Source organism: Neovison vison, chromosome 12 (genome assembly GCF_020171115.1).
Source record: "Neovison vison isolate M4711 chromosome 12, ASM_NN_V1, whole genome shotgun sequence".
Classification (NCBI taxonomy): Eukaryota; Metazoa; Chordata; class Mammalia; order Carnivora; family Mustelidae; genus Neogale; species Neogale vison.
In genome coordinates, this window is record NC_058102.1 from 43,954,339 (window position 1) to 43,966,639 (window position 12,301).

Sequence of the window (12,301 nt, forward strand, 5' to 3'; positions counted from 1 at the left end):
GACTCAGCAAGACAGCTAGTTTAGACCAAACGGAGCGTGCCTTTCAATTTATATGTAATTTCACTGTCCATTAAATGGACAATCATTATTTATAGGTCCAACCCAATAATTTTTAATTATCCTAATAGAAATAAATGAAATCTTGCTTAAGGACTTCTCTTTAGGAGTTCAGTTGTAACTGACATTCAAAATAAATTGTTCATTCTGAGGTAGGATTTCTTAAGCATTAGATCTAATGTTTATGCAATATCTTATAAGAAAAGATACAGAGAAGTAGGGAAATTAACAAAGCAAGAAGGAAACAAAACTTTTCAATTTAATTTTTTCAGTATTAAAGATATCATTTAAAAATATTATAAGTCATAGACTACCTGTCAATGCTGATTGACTATAAAGAACTATAATTAAAGAGAATTCTTAAAATGCTTCTGTACTTAGAAAATGTGAAAATTTGCCAAAGGAGTTTTACCTTGGTGAATAGAATGTTATTTTAGCAAACAGATTAACTTTATTTTATTTTTTTTAAAGATTTTATTTATTTATTTGACAGACAGAGATCACAAGTAGGTAGAGAGAGAGAGAGAGAGAGAGAAGTGGCTCACTGCTGAGCTGAGAGCTTGATGCGGGGCTCAATCCCAGGACCCTGGGATCATGACCCGAGCTGAAGGCGGAGGCTTTAACCCACTAAGCCACCCAGGTGCCCCCAGATTGGCTTTAAAAAGTATTATTCTTCAAAATAAGATTTGATGAGTGAATTACTAGATACAAAGTTGTTCCACATATTTGCAGTATGATGTATTCTGTATATGAATGTGAGACTCTTAGAATACATATAATTTTATAAATCTTTTACTTATTTCAGGTTCATGCTTGCACCAATGTTAATATTAAATTCCTAAATACACAAAACAAGTAATTCAATAAATACTTAAAATAAGAGAAATTTTCTGTTTTTAAATCATAATTGTTTTTAAAAATTAGCCTTATTTTTAGCTTATTTTCCATGAGCCTTCTATTTCCTAATGTAATCAAATACTTCCTCTCTGACCTTTTTTCCCCTTTTTTCCATGTCTTAGAATGGTAACATAGACTGTAAATTATTGTAAGCACATAGAAATCTATAGAACATTTAAACAGAACTAAAGAAAATTGGGCAAAACAAAAAAAATAAAGATTGCAGCAAAAATGATGCCTATAAAAAACTGTTTTCATTTCTTTCTTGTCTCATCACTATCTATACTTGGCATATTCTTTTTCCACTTTTGTTCATTGAAACTGAACTCAGATGGCATTTTCTCAATAATCTTTCTTTTCTCTTCTCCCAGAATATGAGATAAAAGTGAGGTTATATACTTGAAATCTGTCATCAGATAAACCTAATTTGTGTCTAATCCTTGCACTCCTTACTTTGACAATTTAAAGTTACTATTCTTTCCTAAGGAGACAGAGAGAGATAAATCCCTGTCTGAGGAATTTCTATGAGGATTTAACGAACTTCTATATGTAAAAAGCTTAGAATTATTACATGTTATATAATATTTTCATGTTGTACTTTAAATGCTTCTGCTCTCTTATCCTTATTCTCTGATTTTTCCTTGAATTCATTCTGATGTAATTCTGCATCCAAAACACTGAAAATCAATGACTAACCACCATGACAATAAATCCAATTTTATTTCTTAATTCTCATCAAATCATAGCACTGTTGGGCTGAATCAATTGATCACCGCCTTCCCAGGAGTATATTTTAGTGTTTGACACTTTTTCCTCTTCAGTCACCAGCTAGTCCTTCTCAGTCCCATTTGCTGATTGCTCATATCCTCAGTCTCTTAAAGATGGCGAGACCCAAGTCCCGTGGCCTTTCTGCTGCATACTCACTGCCATGATAATCTCATGCAGCCCATATGCTGAAGTCTCTTATATTTGTATCTACTATGAATGCAATATCCGTCTATACAGTAGCTACTTAATGTCTCCATTTAGATATCTAAGAAACATCTAAACTTGATCTCCTTTGCAGTTCCCCCATCCCATCCTGCTCTTGTATCAGTCTTCCATATGTCTCAGTTGATGGCAGCGCTGTCCTATTTGCATAGTCTCAAACCAGGTGTCTTGTTTCTCTCTTTTTCTCATATTCTCTCTCATATACCACAAAAAATCCATTCATTGGCTAAATATTAAAATACATAATATATAGAATTAGACATTTTCTTACCTGTCTAGTCCTCTTTTTCTGTTCCAAGTCTAGATAATAATAATAATAATAATAATAATAAACCCTCCCTCTTTATTTTATCTGTTCCTCTAGAGTATGTTTTTAATACAAAGCCTGAATGATCCTTCATAAAACATACTTAGATCATGTTCATTCTTTTCTCAAAAAAATTTGCAGTGCCTCCCCACATAGCACACACACACAAACACACACAAACAAACCCAGCGTATTTGGAGTGTCCTAAAAATTTCCACAAATTTCTTCCTTACATCTTTCATGTCCACCAAAGCCAGTGGCTTCCTTTCTGAATGTTGAGCTTGTCAGTTACACTTTTACTTCAGGATCCTTGCACTTACTCTTCTTTCTGCCCATGATGTTCCTTGTTCACATATCTGAAGGCTAGCTCCCTCATCAACTTTAGCCCTTCACTCAAATACAATTTCTAAATAAAGAGGTTCCTCATGGCTGCTCTATCTTTGAACTTGCACGCAACTCCTTATCTTCCTTCTTTGCTTTAGTTTTCCCAATAGCATATATAACTGACTTTACCTGTACATTGTCTTACATCATTAGAAAGTCATCACTTTAAGGGGGGTAGGGTTATGGACATTGGGGAGGGTATGTGCTTTTGGGTAAATTGGAAGGGGAGGTGAACCATGAGAGACTATGGACTCTGAAAAACAATCTGAGGGGTTTGAAGTGGCGGGGGGGGGGTGGGAGGTTGGGGTACCAGGTGGTGGGTATTATAGAGGGCACGGCTTGCATGGAGCACTGGGTGTGGTGAAAAAAATAATGATACTGTTTTTCTGAAAATAAATAAATTGGAAAAAAATTATTAAAAAAGAAAGAAAGAAAGAATGAAAGGAAGTCATCACTGTGGGAGTGACTACTCCTCTCCCTCCCCAATAGTTAAGTGATAAACCTAAAACCTAATAATCTAGAAAAATAGCTGGTGAATAATTGACCTGTAATAGATATTTGATTAATTTAATTGAGTTGAATTGATTCCTTTCTTTGGCTTTTGTGTTCATCTGCTTGGGCTGCCATTAACAACAACAACAGCAGCAGCTGCAACAATAACAAAAACATAGACAGGCTGGCTTGATAGAAATTTATTTTCTTTAAAGTGTTGGAGGCTAGAAGTCCACGCTCAAGGTTCGGGCCAATTATGTTTCTGGTGATGACTCTTTCTTGGTTGTTGACAGCCACCTTCTCACTTTGCCCTCAATGGTCTTTCCTTAGTGCATGCATTTGGAGAGAGAGAGACAGAGAGAGAAAGAGAGAGAGAGAGAGAAGTTCTCTGATGCCTCTTCTTATTAGGACACTAACCTAATAAAGAGCTCAACTTCTAGGACCTCACGTAACCATAATTACTTTTTAGGCGTTCCCATTCCCAAATCAGTCCTTTTGAGGGGAAGGGGGCCAGAGATTCAACATATGAATTTTGGGGGAATACACTCAGTATTTCTTACATATCAACTTTCCAATTGAGGTTGTGAACTTTTAGATACAGAGTCAATGTTGTCCATGTTTCTATGTGTAATATCCAACCAACAAAAAATATTTATTAGTTTACCTAAAGATAGGTGATATGCATTGTCAAATTTTAAAAATCTACTTAAACATGTATAGAACATTTACTATTTTATCATAAATGTATAGAGAAATTTTTAAATTTGTCATGTTTCTTTAAAAACCACATGACTCTCCCTATTTTTTAATATTGTTGTTTTGGAAAGATTTAGAAAGCCTATAACTTGAAAATTGAATTTATACTTGCATTATTACTGAATGAGTTCTACATAATAATTCTAATAGGAATCAGTAGCAAACATAATGTTTTAGTATATATGCTGCCGAAGCAATCGCAGTAGCAAACATCATAAAAATTAGAATGCTTTGATAATGGTGAAAATATTCCCCCAATTTAAGTCCCCTTCCTTATTTGTTTCTTACACAATACTGTTTTTTCCCTGCATCTAAAGTAAAGAACTGGGGCGCTTGGGTGGCTCAGTGGGTTAAAGCTTCTGCCTTCGGCTCAGGTCATGATCCCAGGGTTCTGGGATCGAGCCCCACGTCGGGCTCTCTGCTCCGCAGGGAACCTGCTTTCTCCCCTCTCTCTCTCTGCCTGCCTCTCTTCCTACTTGTGATTTCTGTCAAATAAATAAAATCTTAAAAAAAAAATAAAGTAAAGAATTATCTTTATTCATACAATAAAAAATATTTTAATCTTTTTTTCTTTCTTGCCTCCTGAGGTATATGCCAATTTCATTTTTGGTTTTTATGTTATAAAACAAATCCCCCTGTCTTCCCAAATATGTTGTGGTTTGTTTAAATATAACACTAATAATTCATATGTAATTGTTCTTAAGTGAAATGTTTAATTTAAGAATAACCTGTCTTTCAAGTCCAACAGTGTCTTCAGAAACACCTGATAAACATCAAACAGATTGTTATGAGCTATTTATTTTAAGTAAATAATAATTTTCTATTTTTTGTTAAATGTTTATGGATAATTAATGAAATAAAAATGTTTCAAGGAATTCCAGGTAATGCACAGTGTTAAAGTAGGTTTTGGGGCTAAGTCAGTTCTAGGATTTAGTACCTTCACTTGTAGAATTAGGATTATATGCTAACATACCAACTACACAGAAGGACTGACTTATAAAAATAGAAATCCTTAATCAACAGAGTGGAATAAAACAAGAAGGAAGAACATAAAAGACACGATTAACTGAAAGAATAAAAGAGGTTCTAAAACTATGCAAGTATGATAGAATAAAAGCTTAGGAACAAAATTAAAAAATGATTTTGATATAGCCAATTTCTATAGAAAATAACTCAAATATATAGATTCCCACTTTTAGTCTAGAGTCTTTTTTTTCCCCTAATTTAGAGCTTTCTTAAAGTAATACCTCCAAAACAAATTGAGTAATACTCATCCTGTTTGGGAGATACATCAAAAAATGAGGTTATTAAGTTCCTTTGACAAACATTCCACATATGTCTAATTTATTTTAATTTTGTCAGCAAATATTTTCTTATGCCATGTATCAGAAAGATATTTTTTTTCTCCTAAGGAATACACACTGATTCACCATATTTATATATTTTTCATAAATACAGCAAAAAACCTTATCTAGGAAAATCATTTTCAAACTCTTTTGGCATGACACATAACTTTGGTCTATTTATTGCTCTTCAAGAATAACATTTAATTTAAACAATTTATTCTGCAATAGTGACAAATCTAAGATTTTCTGTTAGGAAATCACATCCTATTCACCTCCTGTAGTTTAGCTCAATGAACTCTAAAAATAAAATTTCAAATAATAGTAGATATACATTGAGTTACTCCTAAATAATACTTCAGAACACAACAGGCCTTCTAGTAAATCTGAATGTAGGAATGATTCCCTACAGATACCAGAGACCCACCATAGCCATTGTATTATTAGTTACACCAGGAAGCCTTGTCACAGTGCGTGACTGCTGAACCTGGAAATACTCTGAAATGTCACAGACCAAATATCCATTGCTATATAGAATCTACAGAGACCTATAAAGGTGTTTTAAGTTGGATTGACATTTCTGCTTCCTTAAAAACTTCAGCTTTCAAGAAGCTAATGTTATCTGGGTCTATTGTTTCCTTCTTTCTATATTGTATGCATACCACTTCTTGGTAAAACTCTTAAATAGCTATAAATTGTGTTTGATTCAAGGAGTTTATGGATTACATATAAATATAGAAGACTAAATTAGGTATTGAAGAATTTAGAGAAAAAAATTCACATTTTTCAAGATGTTTAAATATGCACAGATCCTAAGCACTAACAACAAAAATACATTATTTTTTTTATAAAATATGTGTTTAATTTGATAATAATGAAAAAATTCATTATGTTAAACTACAGAAATAGTATTATAAATGTTAAAAAACTTTTCATTTACACATTATCAGAATCGCTAATCAGGTAAAAATGTAAAATTTAATCACATTAAAAAGAAAACTAGAACTGTGCTTTAAACTTTAAAGTATGAATTAGACAATAGAGGCAATAATCTAGATAAGAATTAAACCAAAAAACTTTCATGGTCATTTCCAAATTTTTAAGCATTTTTTTTTAAAGTTGGTTCCACATGGATCTGGTGTGGAGCCTAACATGGGGTTTGAACTCATGACCCCGAGATCAAGACCTGAGCTGAGATCAAGAGTTGGACACTTAACTGACTGAGCCACGCTGGCACCCCATTTTTAATGACAAACATTTTTGCTTGATTATTGGGATAATTTTTGTAAATTCTCTACTGTGTATAGGCACAGCTTTAAAATCAGTAAGAAAATGGGGCAAAAAAGCTAATTTTACATTCAGGAAATAATAGTTTATTAAAATCACTGATTTAATGCTTACTTGTGTTTATAATAATGATGTCTATGTTATTTTAATACTAAACTAATTTTTATTTGGAAAAAAATTGTTTAAGCTCTTCTATCCTGTTAGGCATTAGTTGAACAGTTAGGCAGTCAGGAATAGGATCCCGAAAAAGAAAATATGGAGTCAGGACAGCTAAAATAACACTGACCTCCTATTTTGTAGCGTAGGCAGGACCACACTGACTTTCTGCTTTGCAGCCTTTGCAGAAATGACTTCTGCAAAATGTCCTAAAATAAAACAATTAACCACAAGAGCACTAGTCAATATCACAGGCAAGGGGCAGTTAAGACCTAAGCCCCCAGATGTCAACAAAAGAATGGATTCATCAGTATATAGACATTAACCTAATAGGTAGGTAGATAATGTGACCAAAGCCCTAATTGCTTAAGATAGTTCTGCAAAAGAACTCATAAAACCCCTAAACTTAGAAACAATGGCAACCCACTCAGATCCCCCTCCCTCTCTGGGAGCTTTGTACTCTTGTTCAATAAACTTTGCTACACACGACTATTGGTCTGGTCTACCTCTTCATTCTTCAAAGTGGTGTGACCAAGAATTGCGGGGACTAAGGGAACACAAAATCCTGTAATACCAAGTATATCTAGAAAACGATTTCCTTAGTTAGATTTCTAAAAGTGTTTGGAATTTTGTAGATTCTTTTTGTTTTATTGTGTCTCAGAATTTGCACTGTGTTATAAAATGATTTCATGGAGGACCTAGCCTCTGAGGAGATCCCTTTGGAGTAGGTACAGGGAAAATGCTAATACCTGTCCATCATCAGCATTCTATTTCAACTGGCATCAGAATGTTGGCTTTCTCATGGGGCATATTGTGGTCCATTTTGAAGCCACCCTCTTAAGATATACATAGTGCACAGTCCATATCCTGACTTGACAGCAAAACTAGGTTAAAGCAGTAAAAACTTGTATACCCGGGCCTACTTCATTTTCCTCATTTTCCTCTCTCCTTACCACACTGTTCGTGGTTCCTTCAGTAAACCACCAGTCTTCAAAATTCCTCAGAAAGAAAACAAACAGGAAGCTTCAAGTAGATACATAGTACCGAGGACAAATGTCAATTTCTTAAGACTATTCCCCTCCCATGGCAGTTCTGGGGTGGACCTAAGAGTGTTTGCCATTTTGATACATCTAACCCAAAATTATCTATGTCAGCTCTCACTTTGGTAAAAATCCCTAGTGTTTCTGAGAATGCGCTCCCTTCAGTTACTTTAGTGAGCTATCCCTCAGCACCAACAGGCTCATTTTCTTCCTTTAAGTTCTCCATTTTCTGCCTATATGGCTGAATTGGTGGGAATTAAGGTTGAAACACTAGTTTGGATAACCTCCGAACAAGTAGGTGGAGTCCAGGGTAGGTTCAGGGTAGAATTTGGGCAGCTTCATTATTGATTTATAATGTTAGTGGACATGTTGTTTATTGTATTCAAAATTGAAAAGAGAAAAAGACCAGTTTTCCATATTGTAATATATTTCAGCTAGTCCACTGATATAACTAGAACTTTCCTGTAATACATGAATGAAAGGGGGGTGAGCTGTGAAGAAGAAACACTACAAGCATTACAAAAGGTAAATAAAAATCCTTTAATGTGCATAAAGAGTATATTCTGTGAACATATAACCATAAAGTGGTATGCTAATATTAATATAAAATTGGAGATATATTTTGTGTGATTATGAATAAACACTAAGCTTTGATGGTCAGTATATTAGCTCTGAGTAAAACCTGACTGCCCATAATCTTTCATGAATATTTCACTTCACTTATTCTGTAATACGCTTGGGAATGTGTATTGTTTTTGTCTTCCATTTTCCCTGCCCTCAACCAAGCATATACCTCATATGTGTGCAATGAAGGGTTAAATAAAAATTATTACATAACACGGCAGAGTAATTATTAAGAATTTAAAGTGGTAGAATAACCTACTGAGAAATTAACTGTCTAGTTTTGTTTCATTTTTTTCTGTGATAGCACAACAAAATGGAAAAATGTTATTCTGTTCTGCCCTCCTTTTGCAGCAGGGAGCTCTCTTTTTGTGTCCTTGGATTCTGAATTTCTTTATTTCCTGAGTAAAGGTGTGGAGTTTTCTTATGTGTTAATGGGCAATGGAGAGAAGTTTTTGGGCAGAATATAAAAATAATATATATTAAAAAGTAAAATCCCCTATGTTTCCCTATACCCATTCCAATCTTTTGAGCATACTTAATTCACTTGACTGACAGGGACTGTAGCATCTGTGCACTTTGTCACTTAAATTTCTGTGGTTCTCCAAGGACTCTTGTTTCTCTAATCTCTCTATGGATGGCTTTCGTTCATTATGACAATTCCAAACTTTCTAGACATCACTTATTCCTTCTGGCATGGTCTCAGAATTTCAGGAGATATACAGAATTCTAATTCCCTCAGAAGAAACCAAAAGAAACACACACACACACACACACACACACACACATCTTTCCCTTTTTTTGTTGTTTTAACAAATCTATGAAAATGTATCTGTGCTTTCCAATATGGCAGTTACCAGCTGTATATTGCTTTTGAGCACTTAAAACGTGTCCAGTACACTGAAGAACTAAATTCTAATTTTCAAATAATTTTAATTAGCTTAAAATTAAATTTAGTTAGTTAATGTAGCTTGTGGATACCATAAGACAGTGGGGTTCTATAGGAAAAGTTGTTTTATTTTGTGAAGCATTACGTGAAGAAACATTTTAGAGGAAGTATACACATTTTTACGGCAGTTACAGACATGTGGAAACTTCTGTTTTGTTTGTGAGAACAAATTAAAAATGGGAAAATGGAAGTTAAAGCTAAAAGCTTGTACTGATTGCTTAGAAAGAAACAATGAGCCACATAATTTTCTGATACAAAGAGGTTAAGGGAAAGTAAAAGATTTCATAATATGTAGATGATTAAGGGTTTTATAATACTAGTCTTTTTAGAGATATTATAAAATTATGAAAAGAAAACCTCACTCTAACATTTGTATCTTCATGAAATTGATCACGTGATAGTCAATGTGAGTGACTAAATTATCTTAGAATCTGAAAATTCACAAGGTGCAAGTACATGAAAAGTACATGAAATTTTCAATCTTAAATATAAGGCAGTATGTTTTCTCTTTGAGCTGTCTGTGAAACCCCTGCGTATTCTACAAGTCAGGTAGACAGCAGAAGTCATGGAAAGGGGGATTCTGTTTTTCAGTTAGCACATAATCTGAAGCTGATAATCAGACTTCAATACTTTTATTGAGATTACAGTTTTGTTTTCCTTCAACATCATAAATCTAGCAAAGGATTATTGGAAATAAAGATAAAATCACAATGTAGCTGTTAAATTATTCTGCTTTCTTGAAGACTTTCTGAAAATTTATATTAATATGAATACATGTAACATTTTATAATTATGCTAAGATGTGTACAGAAAATAACCTGTGAAGTTCTCATTGATCTAGTAGGGAGTTTATGCTTCTTTAGTAAAGTTACATCTATAATTTTTTTGCTTCACTTCACATTTAAGTAATTACCAATGAGTTTAAGATCGCCAAAAAAGTCAGTGTGTTTTATGTTTAAAATTATAGACATAACTATCTGAAATGAAGCTAGCTAATAGTGATATTAACTTTTTTTGTTTTCTAGAAATTATCCACTAATGTTCATTTATATTAAATATAAGTTAATAAAATTTCTAGTCATGAACTTTGAAAGTTCACTAAAAGATATTGAAGATGAATAACTAAGTATTTTATCATACTTGAATATTTATGTCAGTATTTCATTTGGGAAAATGTTTTCCTGTAGAACAATGTTGTGTATTTCACTATATACTATATTTGTCTCCAGGACTAGTTAGCAAGAGTTATGGAGTAAATCCTCTCTGATATAAAATATCAATTACATTTCCCTTATGCACCAGTATCTCCTTTTGTCCTTTGTTTAGATACAGTTGTCGCATGCGCACGCATGTGGGTGTATCTGTGTGTTTTCATGAAAGAATAATCCATGTGAAGGCTAGTGAAGGGAATATTATGTTTTCTGTTAATTCAATGACAGTTTCAAAACTAAGCATTCATGGGGTGCCTGGTGGTTCAGTCATTTAAGTGTCTGATTCTTGATTTAGGCTCAGGTCATGATCTCATGGTTTGTGTGATCAAGCTCTGCATCAGGTTCTACACTCAGTGGGGAGTTTACTTGAAGATTCTGTCCCTCTGCCTGTCACCCCACTTATACAAGTGTGTCTGTGCATGCTCTTGCTCTCTAAAATAAATAAATAAATCTTAAAAAGACCTAAGTGCTAATGGAGAAATTAGGGAAAGTATAGACAGAGCCTTTTTTTGCATTGTGTATGATATGAATAAAAATTAAATCATTCACTTTCTATTGGGTTTGTCCAATGTGACATAATATATTCCAAGAAGGTCATGCACAATCCTAACTAAGCCAACTTTCTGAAAAGAATATTATTTATCTCATTTGCTCTCTCGCAAATAATATTTTTGCTGTCACACGTTATTCTTTTAAAGTGTATCTTCAATGATTATTAAGAAGAGAATCATGTAGCACATAATTCTATATCAAATTAATAGTCAGTACTCTCATGCTTCTGTAGATAGTCAAAATAAACAGAACGTCAAGAACAGTTACATCAGCACTGACTCCATTCTTGTCCAAATATACCACATCCTACTCAAGCATCTTTATAAAGATTATTTATTTATTTATTTGACAGAGAGAGAGACAGTGAGAGAGGGAACACAAGCAGGGGGAGTAGGAGAAGGAGAAGCAGGCCTCCTGTGGAGCAGGGAGCCAGATAAGGGGCTTGATCCCAGGACCCTGGGATCATGACCTGAGCTGAAGGCAGACACTTAACGACTGAGTCACCTAGGTGCCCCTCTAGTATCATTATAAATTGTGAAACATGCTTGTGCCGACCCTTTCATGACTTTTAAAACATTTCAATAATTTACAATCTATTCCAACCCCTGCTTAGTACTTTACTTTTATGAGGAAATTGGAATTCATTTTTACCAGGGACCTGCCAGTGTGGGCTGTGTTTGCATCAAAACTGTGAAGAAAGTGGTCCAGGTCATCATTGAGAAGTACTACACATGCCTGGGCAACAACTTACACACCAAGTGTGTGTGTGAGGAGTTTGCTGCTATTCTCAGCAAGAAACTGCAACAAGATAGCCGGCTATGTCACACATATGAAGTGGATGCAGAAATGCCCCATGAGAAGTATCTCAATCAATCTGTAGGAGGAGGAGAGAGAAAGGGGAGATAATTATGTTCCAGAGGTCTCAGCCCTGGATCAGGAGATCATTGAAGTAGATCCTAACACTAAGGAAATGTTGAAATTCTTGGGCTTTGTCCAACCTACAGGTCACTCAGCCTACAGTTGGGTTAAGTTTCAAAATGCCATGTGGAGCCCCTTGAATCCTTCTACTGTTCTATAATTTCTTCAGTAAATCTTGGAAAACAACAGCAGCAGCAGCAACAACAACAAAAGAAATTGCAATAAAATTCCCTATTCTAAAATCATTTCCACATTTTAGGGGATTTCACTGTACACATTTCATATACATGCACACACTCCAGCTTTCAATTACATAATGGGTAATAATGCTAAATAAACTT

The 12,301-nt window shown here is 34.2% G+C and overlaps 1 pseudogene; it reads left to right on the plus strand.

Annotated features, from left to right (window-relative positions):
- The first annotated feature begins 8,180 nt into the window (after window positions 1-8,180).
- Window positions 8,181-12,100, plus strand: LOC122890885 (annotated as a pseudogene).
- The last annotated feature ends 201 nt before the right edge of the window (window positions 12,101-12,301 follow it).